The sequence below is a fragment of the Euwallacea fornicatus genome, chromosome 32, assembly GCF_040115645.1.
Source record: "Euwallacea fornicatus isolate EFF26 chromosome 32, ASM4011564v1, whole genome shotgun sequence".
NCBI lineage: Eukaryota > Metazoa > Arthropoda > Insecta > Coleoptera > Curculionidae > Euwallacea > Euwallacea fornicatus.
The window spans coordinates 1,820,003-1,841,009 of NC_089572.1; the positions used below are offsets into that span (position 1 = coordinate 1,820,003).

Consider the following 21,007-nt stretch of genomic DNA (forward strand, 5'->3'; position numbering starts at 1 on the left):
CGTGTGTCTTTTTAGAGAAACACGTGTGTCCGAAATGTGGTAAAAAGTACGTGCACCTGCCATCTCTCGAGAGACACGTCCAAACGAGTTGCAGGAAAATACGTTGGTTCTCTTGCTTGTTCGAACGCTGCACGTACAAGAGCAACAGAAGGGAAAATGCTAAGCGACATTTAGCCACCATACACGGGATTAAAGGTGCTGTTTTAGAATAGTGTCTGTTTATTATCATCTTTTATGGGGAATGGATTAATTTGCTTTTCAACCATGCATGGAATACAGGTTGCACTTATGTAAAAACTACACTGTTTTATTGCTGTCTTTTTCGACCCCAATTTTCGAGTCCCGAGGTGCCAATAACCTGTACGGCCCCGCTGCGACTTTCCCTCCGAAACCGCGGAACGACCAAGGTGAGACCATCACGGGGCTTTAAATGGTTGAAATAAAGATTGAACTACCCGAACAACGTTATTTTATTGATTTCTCGGCCGGGTCTTTCCGACGATGCAATGAGAGGGATTTAACTCTCGTTGAATCTCTGGTAAACGTCCGCAGATGACCGCCCCAGGTCGGATCATTTGAAAACGTGTTGATTGTAATTTTCATTTCGTCACGTCCTCCCCTTTGTTCCAGCTTCAATTTTTACAATTCAGAGTATTATTTACACGTATCAACCTCTTCTTTAATGTGCCTGGGAGCCACAAAATCCCCCCCTCTCTTCCCCTCCTCCTCCTTCTCTGGCAGTCCCCCGGTTTTCATCTTCCCCGTTTCCCTTACTTAACTTCACTTTGCTTTTCCAGGTGGTTTCAAGTGCGACGATTGTGGACGGATTTACAGGTACCGAAGCACCCTGAGAACGCACCATAAATTGGAGTGTGGAAAACAGCCAATGAACGCATGCACGTTGTGCGAGTACCGCTGTTTCCAGCCTGGAAATTTGAAGAGGCATATGGTGCTCAAGCACTGCATCAACGTGCGACCTCTGAATCTAAAATCGAAACTCATCAGAAAATGATGGTCTCATTCGCGATAATTGAACTCACGAGTGGTAAAATTTTCGGCATATTCTTTCCAGCTCTAGGAAACATATGTATGTCTTGTTAAAATTTTTATATTATTTTGCTTAAAAATAAAGGTAGTTTTTGGGCTTCAGCTATTATTTCTTTGTCCAACATCACTGCTTTCAACAAAATGCTTAACTGACTCAACGGTTACGAAAATTTACTAATTTTAGGAGTGACCCGCCCATCCAAACAACGAGTTTACAGGAAAATTGGGAACTTCTCTTGCGACAAGTGCGGCAGGAATTACAATCGCTACGATTCACTCCAAAGGCACCAGAAATACGAGTGCGGGAACCAAAGGCACTTTGCCTGCACTTTTTGTCCCTGGATGAGCAAGAGAAAATCACACTTGTATGAGCACGTTCGCAACAACCATTCCAACATTGCCGAGCAGTTCTTCAGAGAGCTAGGGCTCGGTCTCAAGAAAATTTAAATTGACGATTAAGTGATATTGTTTGTATGTGTTTAATGACAATTTGGGTTAATAAAAGGGACCTAAACAAAGAATTTCTGGAATTCAGAGAATGTTCCCATGCAATGACACTAGGACCGGCTGCAGGTTGAACGGAATTGACATTGAAATTGTCTCGATGTAACGCGAGGTCGCATGTCTCGACGACAAACTCGAGGTTTATTGCAGTTTATACTAAAATCAGCATAGAAATCAATAAGATAAATAGAGTAAATTACTCGTTACCGTTTTGGACGTTGCAGATTAATTTTGTGCAGACTTATATCCCTCCGATTTTCCGACGCGGAAATCGGGAGCGTGTCTACGCCAATTTCGGGTCGCTTCGGCGGGATCTATTAATTCCCTTGTTTCAGGTCAGTTCTCCTGCGACATGTGTTTTAAGGCCTACAAGCATGCTACAACATTGTCGCGTCACAAAAAATTCGAGTGTGGTCAAGAAGCCCAGTTCCAGTGCACTTTCCAAGGCTGCAAGTGGCGCTTTAAAAGGAAGGACAACTTATATGCACACCTACGCTCAGTTCATAGAGAATTTTTGTAATTTTTAGTCTCTAAGTGCATGTAAAGACTACACGTGTTTTCTCTAAACATATGCTCATCTCGATACCAACAGTAACAGTCCGTATTTATGTTCTCTCGGACATTGTTTCTCTTTGTGCGTGTCTCTTTCCTTCATGGTCAAAACGGCGTTTTTAACTTTCCTTTTGCAGATTGGTTGAAGTACAAATGTGAATGTGGGAAAGGATATAAGTACCTTAAGGGTCTTAACGAGCATCGAAGGTATTCCTGCCAAAATACTAAGAAGCAGTTTAAGTGTCCCAATTGTCCTTACGAAGCTAGATACAAGTCGAACTTAAAAGCGCATTTGAACAGGAAAAATTGTGTTCTGAAGTAATGGTTGAATAGAGAAGAAAGTAAAATTTTCCTTGCCATTGTTACCGTTTCGTTTTTCACTCCACCAAATTTTGTTTTCAATCCTCAAATGGAAACGTCGAAAACGTGATAAAGAGCGCCATAGCGCTGCGGTCAGAAAATAAGGTAAATTTATCTATAAAAGGAAAAATCTTTATTTGTTCCCTCAAAGAAATTTCATCGTCTGTAAAGTACTCTCCGTCCGACACCTCCGCCATCGTTTTTGTCGAATTCTCGAATCAGTTGGGGAAGTCTTTTTCCGGAGTGGCCTTCGATACTTTCTTCAATTCGGCTTTGTCCCCCCCTCCCCCCATCGAGTCGAAACGGGGATCCCCGAAGAGACCTTGTTAAAGAACCAGAAGTCCGACGGTGCTAAATCAGGCGAATGCGGTGGTCGTGGACCAATATGAGTCGAGTCTTTGGCAAAATGTTCTCCAAGAACAAACGCAATATGGACACATCGTGTAAACTGGACAACGCTGGAGAAGGCCAAACATCAAAATACTAACCAGAAAATAACGGAAACGTTGGGGAAAAGTACGAGCACCGATTGATGACTCCCAACAAACTGTGGGGCTCCCAAGTAGGTGAAACGCAGCGCTTCCTTCAGCTAATATGAATGAGAATGAAGTCTGGTCCTTCCAACAAGTGAATGTAAAAATACGGTTTTAGCGAAAGTTTTCTGCGTTGACAAGAGTTTTCTCTCAATCATAGTTTGCCAGTGAACCATTATTTCAGATGACTAAAAGTTCCTTCCTTTTTAGGTATCAAATTTCACAAGCGGGTTTCCCCGAACAAGCATTTTCCTTAAGGGTGTCGCTGCCATCGCTCTTTGGCTCTTTCGAATCTTAAATTCGGAGGTCGAATCCGCGCCGTTGTTCCACCTGTCGTTTCGAAGCTATAAACTCGTTCGCAGAGTCCGGACACAACGGTTATGAGTTTTGAGCAGGGCCCTTTTAAGCGATTTTTCATTCTGCAAATTCAACTGCGGAAGACAGAAAATGCGATAAAGTATCAACACGAGATAAAAGAAACGAAATCGCCTTATATCGAACGAGAAACCTACAAGCACGTGGACGGGTCACTACGCATCCATAAAGGGACATTTTTCGAATAGTCTACGGGAGCGCAAAAGAAATTTCCGAGCACGCACTGTTTCGAGCTCGTTCGATCGAGCAAGAGGTCCGTTTCTTTCAGCATGGGAGTGAAAAAGCAGAGTTTTGACGCCCTGAGGGTGTATAACAAGAACTTGAGCAGCGAATTCATGAGGGCTGCTCGGAACATGTCCATCTAACCCCTCGAAAACGAATTCATGTTGAAAAACAAATACGAGTAGTCGTAGAAAATTTAGCTACTAATAATGGATTGCTGCCCGATAGCTCTGAGTTAAAAATTGTTATTAATTGTATTATTTTAGATCAAATCCGATACCCATGCGACGAATGTGGCAAAAGCTACACAATCAGAAACAATTTGCGTAGACACCAAAGAGTGGAGTGCGGCAAGGAGAAGACTATGGTTTGCTACATATGCGAGAACAAATACTACTACAAGCAAGAACTGGATATACATTTTCGGGTCAAGCATAACATCATGTTTAGGTCAAACCGATTCTTCTAGTCACTAGCCATAGACTGTACTCAGTATTAATAATAAAAATACCTAAATGTACCTAAACATTTAATTAGCGAATGCTTTAGTACCAAAGAATGGAGTTTTATGGAGATTTTCATTGGGAGTTTTTGATTTTAAGATGTTAAACACATGCTACAAGACCTGGGTCAACGTGTGCACAGGCGCTGCACCGCGTGCTACAAGACTCTTAGCCGGGAGAATGGTCGCTCCTATGCGCAGGCTCGATGTCCCAAGACCAGGTACTGGTGTACTGGGTGTTTCAAAAGCTACTGTCCTCCATGTTTCATGCGCTGCCATCCTTAGATCTCATTGTAATAATGAAAAACTTTTTTCTCATTTTTATCATTTTCAGTACTTAGATATAATCAATAACGAGTTCCAATGGGAAAAGAATTGGTGACGTTAGTGCAAGTGTTCATAAACCAGTGTAAAAAAATTAGTTAAATATTAAAAATTGATTATTGAAACACAAACTAGATCCTTGTTTCGCATAGGTCCATTCCTCCAACAGCAGGATTTCAGGTGAGATTCAACCTGCTATTCACCTTGAGGCTCCATTTGGGTTGAAACACCGTTCCCTCAAATAAAAAAAAAATTCCTAGTCAAACCCCACAGAAAACCGGTCAGTCTTCTGTTCTCTTTAGGTCTAAATTACGCCCTTTGTTTTTCAGAAAAATTCCACTGTGGCAAGTGCAACAGGTCATATAACTACAAAGGGAATCTGATGAGCCACTTGAAGTACGAGTGCGGTAAAGTCCCGCAGTTCGAGTGTCAGTTTTGCAGCAGGAAGTTCCATCAAAAGTCAAATTTGAAGACTCATTTAAAGCGGTGCAGGGACGCGAACTTAGGAAGGATCTTTGGCATTGAGTAATTGGAAGTTGTTAAGGAGGATGAGCAGGATGGTGTCTGTCGTTGGTGAAGGGTGGGAAGAGAAGTTTGGGGTAGTGAAACGGAGTTGACTGCTACAATAGTATCTTACAAGGATGTTTAGACGTTTAGCTAAATCAACAATAAAATAATTGTTTACCCAACGAGCAATATCTGAAACCGCTCGATCATTAGATTCAGTTTTCGCTGCTGGATTTCTGAACGGGCACGATCCAAAAACTACTCACGTGTTTTCAGTAAATTTCTGGTCGTACTATTTGCCTTTAAGTAATTAGCGTGGTGTAGCAAGTTAGTTCAGGTTAGTTTGGATGTTTAGACCTCTTCAAAAGATGTTGACGAATCAAAACTCGTACTTTTGCTTGACATGGCGAAAACGTGCAAACTATTATACCGAAGGAAACACGATCAATAGCAAACCAAAAAGGTTTCAAGTTAATTCAGGTTATCTAGAAACAACAGCATCAAACCTCGCAATAAAAAAAACACTATTCATTCTTACTCCCGCAAACATCGTCGCATTCTCCAGGTCTCGAAAAGAGCTACAATCCCCTTTCAGCAATTCTGCCTGCTAAACTATACGAATTTGTCATTTCTTCCTTCCTAAACCGAATTTCATTTTAGTGTTTCAATGCCATCAGTGCCTGCGCAGGTACAAAAATAAGCGCACTCTGGACAGTCACCTGCGCTACGAATGCGGCAAAGTGCCGCAATTCAAGTGCTCTACGTGCGGAAAAGAGTTCCACCAGAAGTCTAACATGCGCTCTCACTACAACAGATGTCGCCAAGCAGATGTAGTCCACCGATCTGAAAAGAGCCCTCTCAGAGTGTACGTGAGAAAAGCCATAGAGAAAGTAAATTTAGAGCACGAATGAGGCAGCGTGTTATTTATTCGTGGTGATCAATTTTCGTATTTTTGGCAGTGGAATGATCACAGGGAATGACATCAAAATTACGTAGAACTGTTGATTGCCAGACTCGAGGGACACCTGTGGTTGGTTTTTAAAATGTGGCCCCAGGTGCTGTTTCGAGTTCATGTTGATTAATGAGAAGCACTATGGCTTTTTCTGGTGCACGTAAGTGTTTGCGAACTGAAAATCAATGTTAAATGTGATTTTAATTTTGAATGTGAATTTACTAACAATATAAATGTTTGTTAATCATTTTGTTTGATGTACAGGGTGAACGTGAAAATGTAGTAAAGGCCACTCTTTAGCCAACGCAAATATGGAACCAAATCCGCGGTTGCTCTTTTTGACAAACCGAAAAAGATAAACTCAAATTGCCCTCCACATCCTATTATGTTCTTTACTGGTTTACATGCAATTCTTATCAAATCCAGTCTGTAGTGGAAAAAACCATATTATCTCTTCGGCACTGAAAACAGTTTCACGTTTAAGAACTCCTCTGCGCGTCGTTAAGTCAGCTGCAACGAGCGTGCGAAAACGCATCACTTTCCTCACTTGTCAGATAAACAACTATTATACCTGGCCCCAGATTACTGTTCCTTCTGTGCGTGTTTGTAACTAGTTTCCACGCACCCGCGAAGTACGCACAAACTGAGCTTTCATCATCGTTTTTTTTATAGTGTCTTGTTGCCTGCGCATGCGTATTGCAAAGTTTGTGACCAAACGCACTGGACCGGACCGGTCTGCGCGGCTCTGCGCAATCGGCATACGTCGCCGTGAATTGAATCGGCTGAAATGAGGGGGCGCAGCGAAATCGGCGCGGCCGCGCCGATTGTGCCGAGCCGATTCGACCACCTGATCCGATTCGGCGCGTACGGTCCCTTGATAGCATTACATGGATTTTTTTTTAGAAAATCTAACATTAAAGGAGTTCCCTGACTATCGCATGACGGAAATCGGTCGCTATGGATGCAACAACTGCATCTCTTCCTACAAGAATCTCAACAACTTGCGACGCCACATGAGATTTGAGTGCAACAAAGAGCCAGCTTTTATTTGCAAGCTTTGTCAAAAGCGTTGCACTTACAAGTACATTTTAATGAAGCATATGGCCACTCATCATGGCCTATAGATGGTTCCATTGTACTTAGGGCTAGTATAGTGCCATATGGGTTAGAATAATTATTAGTTCATAAGTTTAGATTTAACATATATTTTATGTGTGCCATTTTGTAGACAATTTATCGTGTAATGCATGTAGCTAATAAAACATCCGACGAAGGCTTTTGCTGGTGCTTAATCTGAAGTTTCCGAGAGTTGTTCTGAAGTTGTTCCAGTTGCTTCAAACGTTTATCTGTCGTGGCCACGATTCTCTGAATGGTCCTACTGGACTAAAGAGCAACCACCTGGATCTTCATATGTGATTTCTTGAGTAACAGTGAACGGACACAATCAAGCACCGCGTGAAGAAACAGTGTTACGACCTTTACTAGCAGGAAAACGGTTTGATAGCTTCCAACGGAATTGCGTTCAGATATGTAGGACCTACATTAAACGTTAATTGTTAGTCTGGATTTAGTCTAATATGTCGTTTGTTATTTTCAGATCCAATAAGCCTTCACATTTGTATTCGGTGCGGGAGAAGCTACAAGAACAAGGGCACCTTAAACCGACACCAAAAGTACGAATGTGGAAGGTCCCCCCAATTTAAGTGCGATGTGTGCGGAAAAAGTTTCCATCAGAAGTCAAATTGGAACATTCATTTCAAATTGTGCTCCAAAAGACACCTTGAGAAGTTGATAAACAAAGTTTAATTATTGTACGTATTTATACGATTTTTGGAGAAACCTTTTATATAGAGTTGCCATGTGAAAAATACATATAACAGTGTAAATCTGACCTGCAGCACCCTGAATATCACCCTCTTAGGCTTCATCCCAATAGGTGGAAAATTTTGAGAATCCTCTTGCAAGATTGGTCCCGGTAATGCTGGAAAAACATTATATGTTTCATTACAAGTTATCTACGTAGTAATAAAGAAATCTCGAATATCATTGTGCTATGCAACTCGCATCGGTTTGGCCCACAATCTCCAGGTAAAAGTCTCGTGGCACAACAGACCAGCTCCCTCTGAAAAAAAACCATCTAGATATTCACCCCAAGATCCCTCCCTATTAAGTGAAGAAATCTTGAACGTCATTATTTCATTTCCGCAACGATCATTCTACTGGTGTTCCGCCTGGTGCCCATATTGGAAGGTCACGTCCTTGAGATTCGATAGTTGCTTGAAGCCGGATTGGTAAGCTCGAGGTTGGATTCAGATTTGGCATTGACTTCGGCACTGATCAATACCAGTAAATTTACTTTGTCCCTCTTGTATGCGCCGTCGGACGTGAAGCTGTCGCTGGGCCGCCGCCGGACACTCGTTCCAGGTGGCGCTCGTAGCAACAGCGCCGTGTATCGTTGTTGTCCGATGAAATTGAATAAGCCAAAAGAGAGAAATGTACCCCTCGAGGTAATCCCGTTGAATCCAACGTCAAATCCAACTTCCAAAGAAGCCAAATCCAATGTCGAGGTTACAGGTCCCGGCATACAGGCTTGTTTATCATTTCGCGAATAACGCAGTGGTTTTTGCAGATCAGGATAAGAAATATTGCTGCAAGAATTGCGGAAGAAGATATAGATACAAAGGTAGCTTGGTGAAGCACATGCAGGTGGAGCAGCATTTGGTCGAGTTCAAATGTGGCACGTGCGGCAAGACCTTCACCCAGAAAAAGAGCCTGAAGTACCACGTCGATAATGTGCGATGCTACTTATGAAATTGAATAAAAGAGTGTTACTGGGAGGATCCATTGATTTTATGTTAAAATAAGCGTTGAACTTTGGTCGAACCGCCCAGGAAGAATAAGTTCCCAGCCATTGCAGGCTGCCACGCTAAAAATTCCAAATTTAAACTGTTTCTAGCAGAAAGTCAATTTTCAATTGAAGTGCAATCAGAGGGTGTAAGAACTACATTGGTAGGAACAACGACATTATTCGGCCTTTCTTCCTCTTAGTCGCTCATCGAAAAAGAATTTTTTTGAATAAACGTTTTATGTTCTAGATGCCTTTCAGTGCATCACATGTGGGCGCAGATATAGACAGAAGTGCTCTCTATTCAGGCACAAGAAATGGGAATGCGAAAAGAGACCAATGTTCCAGTGCGAGCTTTGTAGTTTTCGGTCGTACCAAAAACCCAACCTAAAGAGTCACATGAGAGTTAAACACAACAAAGTTTCTGTAGATTAAATAAACTTGTCGCTGTTGATAGCGTTTTTAATTATCATGACATGTCTTCAGAATGTAGATTATTTATTTTCTGATCCTCCACAAATTTAACAATCGCAATTTTAATTGCAGAAAGCCGAACGCATATGTGCCCCATTTGCAAACGCATCTACAGGCAAAAATGTTCTCTCATCAGACACAGAAAGTGGGAATGCCAGAAGACCCCTGCGTGGTCTTGTCAGTTTTGTTCTTTCAGCACGTTTCGCAAAGCCAGCCTGTTAAAGCACTCGAGGTTAATACATAAAAACCAATTAGCTCTGTGAATATACCTAATCAAATTCGTCTATTGTCTTTTATTAAGTAACAAGTTGAGTAAATCACGCTTTGAAGATGAGTATACATGTGATGAGTAATAATGCATAAAATACGAATTTCCTTGCCTTAAGACCTATCGATCTATGTGCTGAGCACTGGAGGGCGTTGCAAGTGACCGACGACCAATTTCCGGCTAGGAGAATCCGCCTTCCATCGAGACCGACAATTTCGCGCCCGAGCTAGTTACTCAGTAGTCGGCCGTGTTCCCACGTGCGCCTCCTGACTAGTCACTTTCCGAGTTCCGGTCGCACTCCTGCAAAACTTCACTTGAATTACCGCGTTCAATGTCTGTTGCTCTCTGAGAAATTTGACTAACTTTTGGGTTCGTCGCGTTCCAGACGTTCGGGAAAGTTATGAACACTCAAGCGACAACAATGTGAATCAGAAAAGAGTTAGCGGCAGGTGGACTCTTTCGACAAACGTCAGAGTGATACGTAGAGTAGGACTAAACACACTTCAGGTACCATTGATTGGTGTGGCGAAGTCTCGATGAGCGTCCAACGGTGGGGAGTAAAGAAGGGACCCAATGATCGCCGACGTTCAGGGGACGAAGCGATTAAATTCTTACCAGAGCCTGGTACAAAGAATGGTCGTGATGAATGGCAAGATCCAGGGGGTGATCTGATCGGTATCGGAGGAGATCTAGGCAGTGTCGAGACAATCAAAAAGACTCTAAATTCCAGTGGATCGTGTGATGAAGTTCTGACGCGCCGCAGACGGGTAAAGAAAAGACTTAAAGAACACCAAGACCCAGTTCGTGATATTGTACAATATATGAAGTGTTTTGCAACAGTTAAAGTACACGGTTTTGACCAACAAATGTATATTGCATAACTCGATTGTTTTGATTTGGATCTTCAGAGTTCGTTTGACGAGAAATCCATGCTACAGTCACCTTCTCACCATCCTTTCAGAAGACTGCAATCACTTGCTTCAACACTTCCTTCGCTCGCGAGTGCTCAATTAAGTCCCTTAATGACCCGTTAGCACAACGTAAATGCTCATTTTAATCTATGCTCATTGCGGAGCGTTAGTTGGGCCTGCTATAGTGCTCCAATTTTTATTTAGATGAGCCGTGCTCCTATTCATTTAAATATCTACAAAACACTCGAGATGTTCTCAAGTTTTCGATATCGCTTACACCAAATGCTCGTTTCAGTTTCTACAATGGGTCCACCCTACTTGTGCCCAGATTGTTCCAAGAGCTACAAGACTGTGAACTCTCTAAGTGTGCACCGGTCTAGGGATTGCAGGAAAAGGAAGATTTTCCAATGTAAAACATGCGGCAAGTTCTTCAAAAGGAAGGAGTACATCAAGAATCACGTTTTTGTTAAACCTGAATGTGCAATTAGTAGCTGCATTGACGAGTGTTTTCAACAAATAACTGATTTGTAACTGCTAGTCGTGTTTGTGTGTCGGTAATATTATTAATTTATTTGAAAAAAAAACAATAACGAAATGTTTTTTCTTTCTTTCTGTAATAAAACTTAGTGTGTTTTACTGCAGAGTTTTCCAATTTTCAATACCTCGCTTTCTCGTGATTTGTAGGCTACTTCGAAGACCCCCATGGCTACTTTGTGTGCAAGAAATGCACGAAGAAGTACAAATACAAGAGGAACTTCCGTTCTCATCAAAAATACGAATGCGGATTGCCCAATCAATTCATCTGCAGGTATTGTGGCAAGTCCTTCAGGCAAAACTGGACTTTGAAGGACCACTTGGTGGTGGTGCACCATATGTAGAACCCGAATCCAAAATGCGTCTATCCACGAATGTAACTTTTTTGTACATGTAATGATCTTTTGTGCCATTTTTTCCTTTAAGAAAATCTTACACTTTCACGAATTCAAGCCCCCCATTAAGTTAAAAACATCCTAAAGACTTTTAACTTGAATGCGACTTTGAGATCGTCTGACTCGAGTCACAAGTGGTGACGATTGCGTTTTTTGTAGATTCTGCAAATCTTTTCATAATAAAACAGACTAAAGATTACTAGACCTGACTTACGATTTTTCTCTCTTCCCTCCTTTAGTAGAATATACTAAAATATGTCTTTTCAGGTGGTGATTGCAATGCAGGTGATTTCAGCTCGTTTGATTCTGCCTCAGTAAACAGCAACGCAATATCGCATGCAATTTTCAAAAAGTACGGGCCCTTCGATAAAGCGAGAAAACACTGCAAAGGGTTCTCCTGGAAAAAAATTTAATGCAAAATTTCAAAAAACTGCATAAAAAAATAGCGACTTGCAGTGCAACGTGCGAAAACCAGCCACACTTGTGCTTAGAATGTTTTAACGCGCATTCGCAGTAGGACTATTGTGTTTAAGAATTTTTTTCCAAGTTCTAATATTTGCGAAAAATCCATGGAAACGCCAGACGTAACTGCCATCAGACCTCAAAGTGCGATTAATTCCGGTTCTTTTGAAAATTTGTTTTAACCGCGTAACTTGCACGACCCTGCTTGCCCACGGGACATCTCGTAAGATACCGGACAATATTCGTTAGAATAGTTCGAAAATTTAAAAAAATAATAATTTTTGGCTTCATTTTGGAGGAATTTCATATTTAAATTTAAGTCCTCAATGAACAATCTAGAATAACATTTTTAACGCAGAACTTTCAGGTTGAGACTCAAAAACACGAGGGTACTTGATCAACGTGATTAACATGGAAATACTTCAGATAACGCTATTGTTCCTCATGGAAATAGTTCGTATCCCTCACATTATTGATAGGTTTGAATTTATCTCTGCTATCTCCTTTGTAAGGCTGTCCCAGAGATAAACTATCAACGCGTGTCTCTTGAAGTGGTACTCATCTGGAAAACGATGATTTTTGCAGATCCTACGTCAGCAGGTAGTTCTATAGTCCTCCCAAGTTGGACGTCCAATGGTGTGATTCGCATTTCCCTTCCATATAGATTTATCGTGTTATTCTTGGATCAATCGGGAGAGACAACGACAATTTCTCCACCAAACTTGTTAAATCTGAATGATGAAATTGGCCTGAAGAGTCGATTTTTCCGTAGTAGATATAACTTAAATGACGTAGGATCAAAGACACCTTAATCAAATTGAAAAATTCTTTTATTGTTTTTTGTTGATTTGTAGGAGGTTTCAAATGCGACACGTGCGGTAAAGCATACAAAGCCCAACGCTCTTTACGCAGACACCAAAGGTACGAATGCCAACAAGATCCAAGGTTTGGGTGTCAGTTTTGCGACTACAAGGCTAAGCAAAAAGCCAGCTTACTTCGGCACACTTTAGCAGTCCATAAGCAGACTTACTAGAGATGATTCTTGCATTTAAAAGTAATTTTTAAAACACCTTTTAATCAAACGGCCTTTTATTTACTGCTTGAAAGATACTCAGCATTCTTCGTTGAATTCCATCGAGCCCTCTGCTTTTCCGTAACGCCGTAAGAAATTAGACCGCTTTCAACAGATAACATGAGGAAGAGAATTCAACTCTGCACTAAATCTAACTACCTTCAGGACCGTAGCAATCTCCGTACGTCAGATAAAGAAGTGTTTTTTCAATCTTTATACCCTGTTTTATGTCATTCATCTCATAGTTTTAACAATGTAGCTTTCTACTGTAGATATTGAAGATAGCTGAAATCCGTATTAATTTCCATCATTCTTCATCATCTTTCTTTAGAACCCGCAAGGCGCATCAGACAAGCGTACACAACTTCACAGATTGAGTTCCTGGAAAATCAGTACCAAAAAAAGCCATATCTTGACCGTTTGGGACGCAGGTGGATTGCACATATGTTGGGAATTACTGAAACCAGGGTCAAAGTCTGGTTTCAGAACCGCAGACGAAAATTTATAACTTTTCCAGTTCATTAAAATCGATTTTAGAATTTCCGCTGGTTTCATTTATTTGTCCAAACTGTAGTCAGATTGTTCATTGGGCGTCCATCATCCTTCGACGCCATTGTGGAATTTGGTGGATCATACGAACTCGGTATGGAGAAATGAATGGACACCGCTGTAGGCACAGGGGCAGTTTCATTTCTGAGTTCCTCCACTTCCAGCTCACCACCTTTTCATATCACTTGGTATCGGTTGGAAATTCTTCCAGAATGCCAACATATAGAATTAAAAATTTTTCAGATCTAAAAAAGATTCGATGTCCTACGATTCGGACACTTCAGTGTCTGAATGGCTCTAACCATATTACGAGAGAAATAATGGATTTTTTGAATAGCCTTGGTACTGTGTGAAATTTAAGAGCTCTAATTCATGGTGGTAATACCCGGTGCGCATGCTCGTTGAAAATCGAAGAGAAACGGAGTGAACATTTCAGTTTATAGTTTCCACCATCGGTCAATGAATAGATCGTTCGACTTCGATTCGTGATTTTTAGTTAATGTTTCGAGTACTACGACTTATTTTCCTGGAGTTTTCTAAGTAAATACGGTAAACAACATCGAAAATCTACAGGATAACAATGATTTCCCGATTTTTTACCATTCTTCACTTTCATTGATACATGCTGACACAAACAAGCAGTTTGTCGAAGCAGCATAAGTTATTCACCATAATTTGGAAATTTAACAAGACTCCTCGCTCATTGTGAAGCTAAACATGAGAAATCTCGTAGTAGCAATAATTCACAGGTACCAGAGTTACAAACAATGATCCAGAACTACATTCGGGTCTAACGGTCTGTTATGTGTCAGTGACCTGCTCCGCAAAGTCCAAAGCCATTGTGCTGTCCATCTCCTACGTAGCGTTGGGACTAAATTATCCTCCCCTTTACCACCATTAAAGGGGCATTTCGATTCTAGACTACCGAAAGTTGAGTTTCAAAAAGAACCTGATGCTGAGGAGTTCTAAGGATGGAAGAAATCCTACACGCAGCAGGTCATACGATAATAAGCATAACCTGATCAGTTGCCAAAAACAGAGATGCGCAAAGGAACGAGATAGGTTGATCTGAAATGGCATGTTTTGAGAAATTCATAGATATTTGACAAAAATTAAACATTTTTCAAAATATAGAAACAAATACCTACTTCTTTTTGCTTCTCCTCGAAGGTAAAGGCGATCAGTGTAACACCAGTTCTACTTATTCAGTCCTTATTCTTCATTTTGGATGGATTGTCTTCGTCCTCAGAAGTTTCCTCCCTCGCCGACGTGCAGGCCTCTTTTGGCCTTTAGTTCTGTTACCGGTTTCGTCAATTTTCAATTCAGTAATCTTAGTCGTCAAAGTTAGATCTCCTGACTCCTTTTGCTGTCGTAGCGTTCGAGATTTTGCGAGTTTTTTGGTTTTTTTGGAAAATTCCGTGTTATTCGGAAGAGCGCATTTTTTCCAAATTGTAAGTTACAACTAAACTTATTTCAAGTTTTGGAATTATTTTGCATTATTTTGGAGTACCCAGATACGGCTTATTTCATTTTTGGGGGCCTTCGATTCTTCAAAACCAAGAAACACAATTTGTTTTTGATTTTTCTACTTTGGGCATTTTTGACTATTTGATTTCGCGGTTTTGTAATCATCGCGAAAGCATAAGGAATTAGACACGTACCTTGAGACCGCTGGTGAAAACTCCATCCGGCATATTTTTATTATTCCGTACCTCTTTTACCCCCAACTAGGCTGGCTGCTAAAACCGATATATTGCATGTAGTATAGCGTGCAGTGTAGTGTGGATTCGGGAACGTACTAGTATCTTATGCTACAATCACCCAGGATGCTATCTCAGACCACTTTCCCTACTCAATGTAGGCTCAAGCGGGGTGAAAATACGTTACTTGAATTTGAATTTAATTGTATTTTAAGATTTTGTGTTTTATCTTAAAACGTTTTACAGAAGTTTTACGTTACTATTCCAACGAAATTACCATGAATAAATAATAACTTTGGGTCATCGAATGTGGTTACTGGAACTTCATACTACTTCCCAATTTTCTAGTGTCTCACAGTTAATGATTTTAGGGCGGAATTACGTTTGCGCCACCTGCGGAAAATCCTACATTCACCACATTCGCCTGATGAGACACCAGTCTTATGAGTGCCTGAAACCAAAGCCCTATTCGTGTCCGTACTGTGGACACTCTACACGTTACAACTACCATTTGAAGAAGCATGTGACTTTAAAGCACGCACATTTGCTTGACAGTTGGATGACGGAGTTCTGGCCGAGCGTTAGTAAAAAAAATTCATATTAAAATGTATTTGATTACTTCAAGTTAGTTAGTATTAGTTTAATTAATAGCTAGTAATATTGATATAAGTATATATACTATTTAACCAAATATGCTAATATAAATAGTATCACTTCAGGTCTAGGTTAGTTAACGTTAGTAACTAACCTGAACTAACCATTATCACGGAAATAAATCTTATTTTAACCCAATATTAAATAGTTTTTAATTCGATGTAGCAAAATGTACTATTTCAACGTCAGCTCGTTACTACATCGATGGATTCAAGTTAACGTGAAGCAACGGACGAAATAATTCATTGCCCGCTTAGACTCGGTTCTGCACATCTTTACCAGCCAGTAAATGATAAAGTAATAAACTAAATCATCCTTGCATGCTTCACCATCATCATCACTGCAAATTCCATCAACTGGTTAATAGAGTTCGCAGTGTTACAACAGTTCCCGTTTTAACGTCTCTCGTGTAATCGCTCTCCTGGAACCAAGACAATTTTAATCCTGAACGGACGATTCTACTATTCTTCATAGAAAAAATTCTTTAACGATCGTTTTGAAATTAAAATCAATTTATACTCAGTTTCATGTGAAACGCATAACCCACCGATAATGATAATTGAGTCTTGTAATTTTGGCAAAATACTGCTTCGCAATGGTGAACCAAATGATCAGATTCCACACTAACATTATCCCGAGGTCAGTATTAGGTCTTCGGGCCAGCCTTTACCAAACGGGCTTTTCCGACAGGATAATGTGAGGCCGCATGCTGAGAACGTACCTGGACGAAGCACAATTGGGAACACAGTCTTGGCTTGCACAGTCGCCGGACCTATCATCTATCGAACATGTTTGCGACATGATGAGACGTCATTTTCCAAATTTATCAGGCTCCAAACCATTTGGACGACCTTCTACGAGGTAGCATGGAATCCATTTCTCCAGGAGGAGGAACGTACATGTCTATGTTGCTGTAGGAGGCGATGTCACACATTATTAACTTTTTACGAAATAAATGTTGGTTTTTTTACCGAAACTCTGTACATTTGATCCTTTGTTATCAAGCATCATTTTGCCAAAATTCCAACAGATAATTGTTATTCTTACTGGGTGGTGCATTTTATATGAAAGCGAGGGTAAAAATCAATATCTTCTTCTTGTAAATCACCATCATCATCATCATCATCATTATCCTCTTCACGTTTATCTTCACCAACTTCAAGCAACTCCCTTTGGTACCACTTAACTGACTTTAAAATTTTATAATACTGCAACGATTTTTTTTTTACTTTTTGTGCTGCTTTATTGCTCGCTAAGCACCAAAGCAATCTTTATGGAACTATACCATTTTTCTCTTTTTTTAAAGAGACACTTTTACCAACTATTCATTTTAATATTATTTTAAGAGTTTAAGAGAGTTTTAAGAGAGTCTTAACAAATTAATAGCTAATAAATAAAACGATCACCGTCACCATCTTCACTGCTATTTTCATTGAGTACCTAATGAACACTCTCGCTTCACAGCTGCCTCTACTTAGATTCTCCTCTTGCTTCAGCGCTCGCAAAGTGACAAAGTAATCTCAGTAGTGAAACCGCTATTTTTATTCACTTTTGCGTAAACAGATCTTTATCAATCGTTCTCGTTTTTAAGACTTGTATCAATTAATATCATGCTTCACCATCATCACCATTACCACTTTCGTGTTTGTTCGCATCAACCTCAGCCAAATCCTTTATTACTTCTTAATCCGACTCACTCACTAAATTTCGTGATATTACAACAATATCTCTTTTAGCTTCATTTCTCGAACACTTCCAACCTCTGAGCACGTCGGATGGTCGCTTCACATGTCCCAGGTGCAACCGACTGTACACTTATCGTAGTAGTGTGCAGCGTCACATAAAGTATGAATGCGGTAAGTCGCCCCAGTTCCAGTGCCAATATTGCTTCAAGCACTTCACTCAAAAGAGCAGCTTGAAGAGCCATATCATTGGCATACATTTGGAGGAGACAAGAGTACAACTGCAGGTGTAAAGTTTATCTCAGGTGTAATATTAAGTATTAAAAATTTAAGTGTTTGTGACGTTTCATTAGTCCGTGATTTATTTTATTTTTTTTTTAATTCAGTGTAGTAAATGCATGTAATTAAAAAAAATATATTTTATATAAAATTTGATGATTAATATTTAAATTGGGGCTTCATCTTGTAAATTTAATATTAAAATTAAGTTTTGAGTTAAAATTTTACTGGCGCCGGCCAGTATACTCGCATGCCCATTTTTAGAAACTTTGATCATTGCTCGTAGAAGAAATTCAAATCTCTATGTGGAGTATTATGGGAACGCGGCTGCTTCACTGGAAACGGTGCGAAAGAACTCCAAGATGCAGTCACTTTAGATTACCTCACATTGCACCCTGCTATAGACCATCTGGGAAGTGATTCTATGAGAAAACCTCTCGTACAAACTCAATATGAAGGTGCTTTACTAGAACCCCCCTGGCTTTGTGATACTTGAACATTGATATCAAGTCAACGAAGAGTCGTCGAAAATATTTTTTAATCCTCTCTTTTCTACAAGTCTGTAATGTCTTCTGTTAGTCTAAATGCATGTGTGGATTAAACTTAAGAAATCCTTGCTCTTCCATAGTTATGTTATCAGTTATTTAGTATCGAGAGAGCTCCACATTATGAATGCAGCACTTCTTCGGTAATTTCTTCCATGTTTGTTGCCAAAATTGCAACCAAAATCTCCGTTTTGAGTGACTTTTCTTTGGTTTTAGCCATACACCGGTGTGAAGGGTGCAACAAGCGCTTCAACAGCAGATCGACGATGCTGTATCACCGTAACTACGACTGCATCAAGCGTATGTGCTGCGCACACTGTAACTATAGAACGGGCAGAAAGTGGGCTTTGCAGAGGCATCTGCGCATTAAGCACAAAAAGACTTTACGCAAATAAATTGGTTTTTCGGTCTCTGTCACCGCTAATTGTTCGGTTCCATTATATAGAGCTGAGACTAGAAAAAATACACAGAAACCCGGGAAATCTACAAATGCGCATGCGCGTATACTGGAGTGCCAAGTTCAAGGTCAAATTGTGCGCAAGTGTAACTAACGGGAGAATCTATTTCAGGATTTCTTTTTCCTCATTTATAATAAATATTAAGATTGTTTTTATGAGGATGCTCTTTCTGAAATTGTTTAGTCGATTGGAAGTTACTTTTTGTAGTCGTTATAGAAGTAATAAATTAATAGGAATTTTCCATAATACCTGTGTGTTTATCAGCTATCTAGAAGAACAACCACTGCTTCGCCCTTCCAGATTTGTTACCGTTACAGTTTTTTTAGTGACTCTTTTGCGTTTTAGCCAATTATTGCTGCGACGAGTGCAACAAGCGCTTCAACACCAGAACGTCGTTGTTGCGTCACTGTAAATACGATTGCGTCAATGCTACGCGCTTGCGCTGCGACTACTGTTCTTACATGACGGGCAGAAAGTGGGATATGGGAAGGCACCTGCGCTATCGACACAAAGATATTGATTCGTAATAAACTAAGGTTGCTGCCAAGGGTAGTGGTGCTACCTGGCTGCTGGTCCCGTTTCAGGTTGTTTTATATTACAGAAAATGAATCGAAATCAAGAATTTCACGTCATTTCACTCTTCCGTTCTCACTGAAGTTCCCAACCTGACCTTTGACAGTGTTCTTTGTATGTCGGTGAATTGCGTTTCAGATTGCTTAATATCTCGCCTGAAGGCTCGTGTGTTTATCTGCCATTTCAGGTGCTCTAACTGAAAAAAGCCTCCTTCAGGTTTCAGTACATACACCTGAAACAGAGAACAGAGTTCGCCAAAAAACTTGGATTGAGAGGGAAACGAGTGTAAGTTTGATTTCAGAATAGTAGCAGAAGAGATACTTCCAGGGCCAGCAATTTTGAAACTCAGCTACTCGCTGGAAGAACCTAATTAATTAGTGGTACTTGTCATACATCATATATGTGTCACATACATGTTGTCGTTTGAGGTATTTTATGTGGGAAAAAAGCAACTTTCTCGACACAAACTAACGTTATAACGTAAATTTATAATCCTGTCGTTCTGTAGTGTCGCATCAAGCCCACCAATGTAGAAGTTGATGGAACATTCTTCAGTTTAATACAATTTTTCATCGCAAAATTCAATGCGATATAATTTTGATGAAGTTCGCGCGTGGCGCCTGGGATTGAAACCAAAGCAAGCGTTATGGCCATTATTGCCAATTCGCCTGGGGTTCACAGCTGAACGCGATGTGTGACCATCGGTCTTATCAGACCTGAAACCACGTGAAAACAGTACATTTGACAGGCGCAACACGGGATTGTCTTGCTTGTCTTTTAAACCAAAAGAGGTTGAGAATGGGCCTATTTCTCTTTAAGTTATTCCTGTTAGACATGTGCTTTGTTATGGTAACTAGTTGAATGGATTTTGGAGCCGGTTGCTAAGGTCCGTCATCTTTGGAAGCAGTCTCACTGAAATCCGTTGCATTCGCCCTCAATATGTCTCCGTAATCTAGCAATGATCAGCCTATTGCAATATGTGGACTATTATGTCGATATGTTTTTGTCCACTAACCGACGGTGGAATATATCATGAGAGCCCACATTGTAAAGGGAGGGGGAAAGCGGCGACCCTGAGGAAGCCCTTGCTCGGGGGAAAAGAGCTTCATCAAGCCGCACGTGTAGTTCTCTATATTTCCCTAGGTTTTTGGTACGAAGATAGTCCCAGAAGTACCCAACCTAACGCGTAAAACAAAAAAATCGAAAATGTTGCATTAGTTCTCAACATCAGTCTCCCTTGAGATTCGCACACGTTCTCCAGCGATACACCCTGTTGATAGTAAAAAGCTTCGAACGTTTCAAAACAGGCATCAACCTCGGACTCCACCTCTTCATTCTTAGCAAATTTCTTAAGTTTGGACATAACAAATGGTCTGAGGGGCTATTATAAATCCGCCGAACAGGTTGGGTGAGGAAAGAGTTCGAAACCAAGTTGATCGATTTTCACCATCGCGATGACGGTAAAATGGAGTTTTGGCGTCTCAATATCCATAAGAGACCGCTGCACCAGACGTCCTCGAATGCCTCACTAATCTCCACAAATAAACTTGTTGATCTTTTACCGTTTGTTGTGTCGTCCGCCAAAACACAGAGATGGTGAAGGTGCAAAATAAATCTACGTATTTTCTTAAGTCATCGTTTTCAACGAGGTAAATTCCTACCATTATGATCACGTAAGTCATATTTCAGCCTCGATAAAAAATCATGAATGTCCGCAATGCTTGAAAC

General features: G+C 40.5%; 5 long non-coding RNA genes across 7 annotated transcripts; all 5 read left to right on the forward strand.

Moving 5' to 3' along the window:
• The first annotated feature begins 15 nt into the window (after positions 1–15).
• On the forward strand, positions 16–1,149 carry LOC136348328 (uncharacterized). Its single transcript, XR_010733633.1, has 2 exons — positions 16–195; positions 798–1,149. It is a non-coding gene; the product is annotated as an uncharacterized lncRNA (long non-coding RNA).
• A 737-nt stretch (positions 1,150–1,886) lies between these two features.
• On the forward strand, positions 1,887–3,853 carry LOC136348324 (uncharacterized). 2 transcript variants are annotated; one of them, XR_010733629.1, is made up of 3 exons: positions 1,887–2,185; positions 2,241–3,025; positions 3,207–3,853. It is a non-coding gene; the product is annotated as an uncharacterized lncRNA (long non-coding RNA). The 2 variants fall into 2 exon arrangements; XR_010733628.1 differs by having other exon boundaries at positions 2,241–2,568; positions 2,635–3,853.
• A 1,733-nt stretch (positions 3,854–5,586) lies between these two features.
• On the forward strand, positions 5,587–8,957 carry LOC136348318 (uncharacterized). Of its 2 annotated transcripts, none has more exons than XR_010733620.1 (4): positions 5,587–6,646; positions 6,782–7,408; positions 7,476–8,452; positions 8,508–8,957. It is a non-coding gene; the product is annotated as an uncharacterized lncRNA (long non-coding RNA). The 2 variants fall into 2 exon arrangements; XR_010733621.1 differs by having other exon boundaries at positions 5,587–6,038.
• Positions 8,958–11,572: 2,615 nt separating this feature from the next.
• Positions 11,573–12,849, forward strand: LOC136348317 (uncharacterized). Its single transcript, XR_010733619.1, has 2 exons — positions 11,573–12,558; positions 12,622–12,849. It is a non-coding gene; the product is annotated as an uncharacterized lncRNA (long non-coding RNA).
• A 4,633-nt stretch (positions 12,850–17,482) lies between these two features.
• On the forward strand, positions 17,483–18,952 carry LOC136348334 (uncharacterized). The gene is made up of 2 exons (XR_010733639.1): positions 17,483–17,598; positions 18,465–18,952. It is a non-coding gene; the product is annotated as an uncharacterized lncRNA (long non-coding RNA).
• Positions 18,953–21,007: the final 2,055 nt, after the last annotated feature.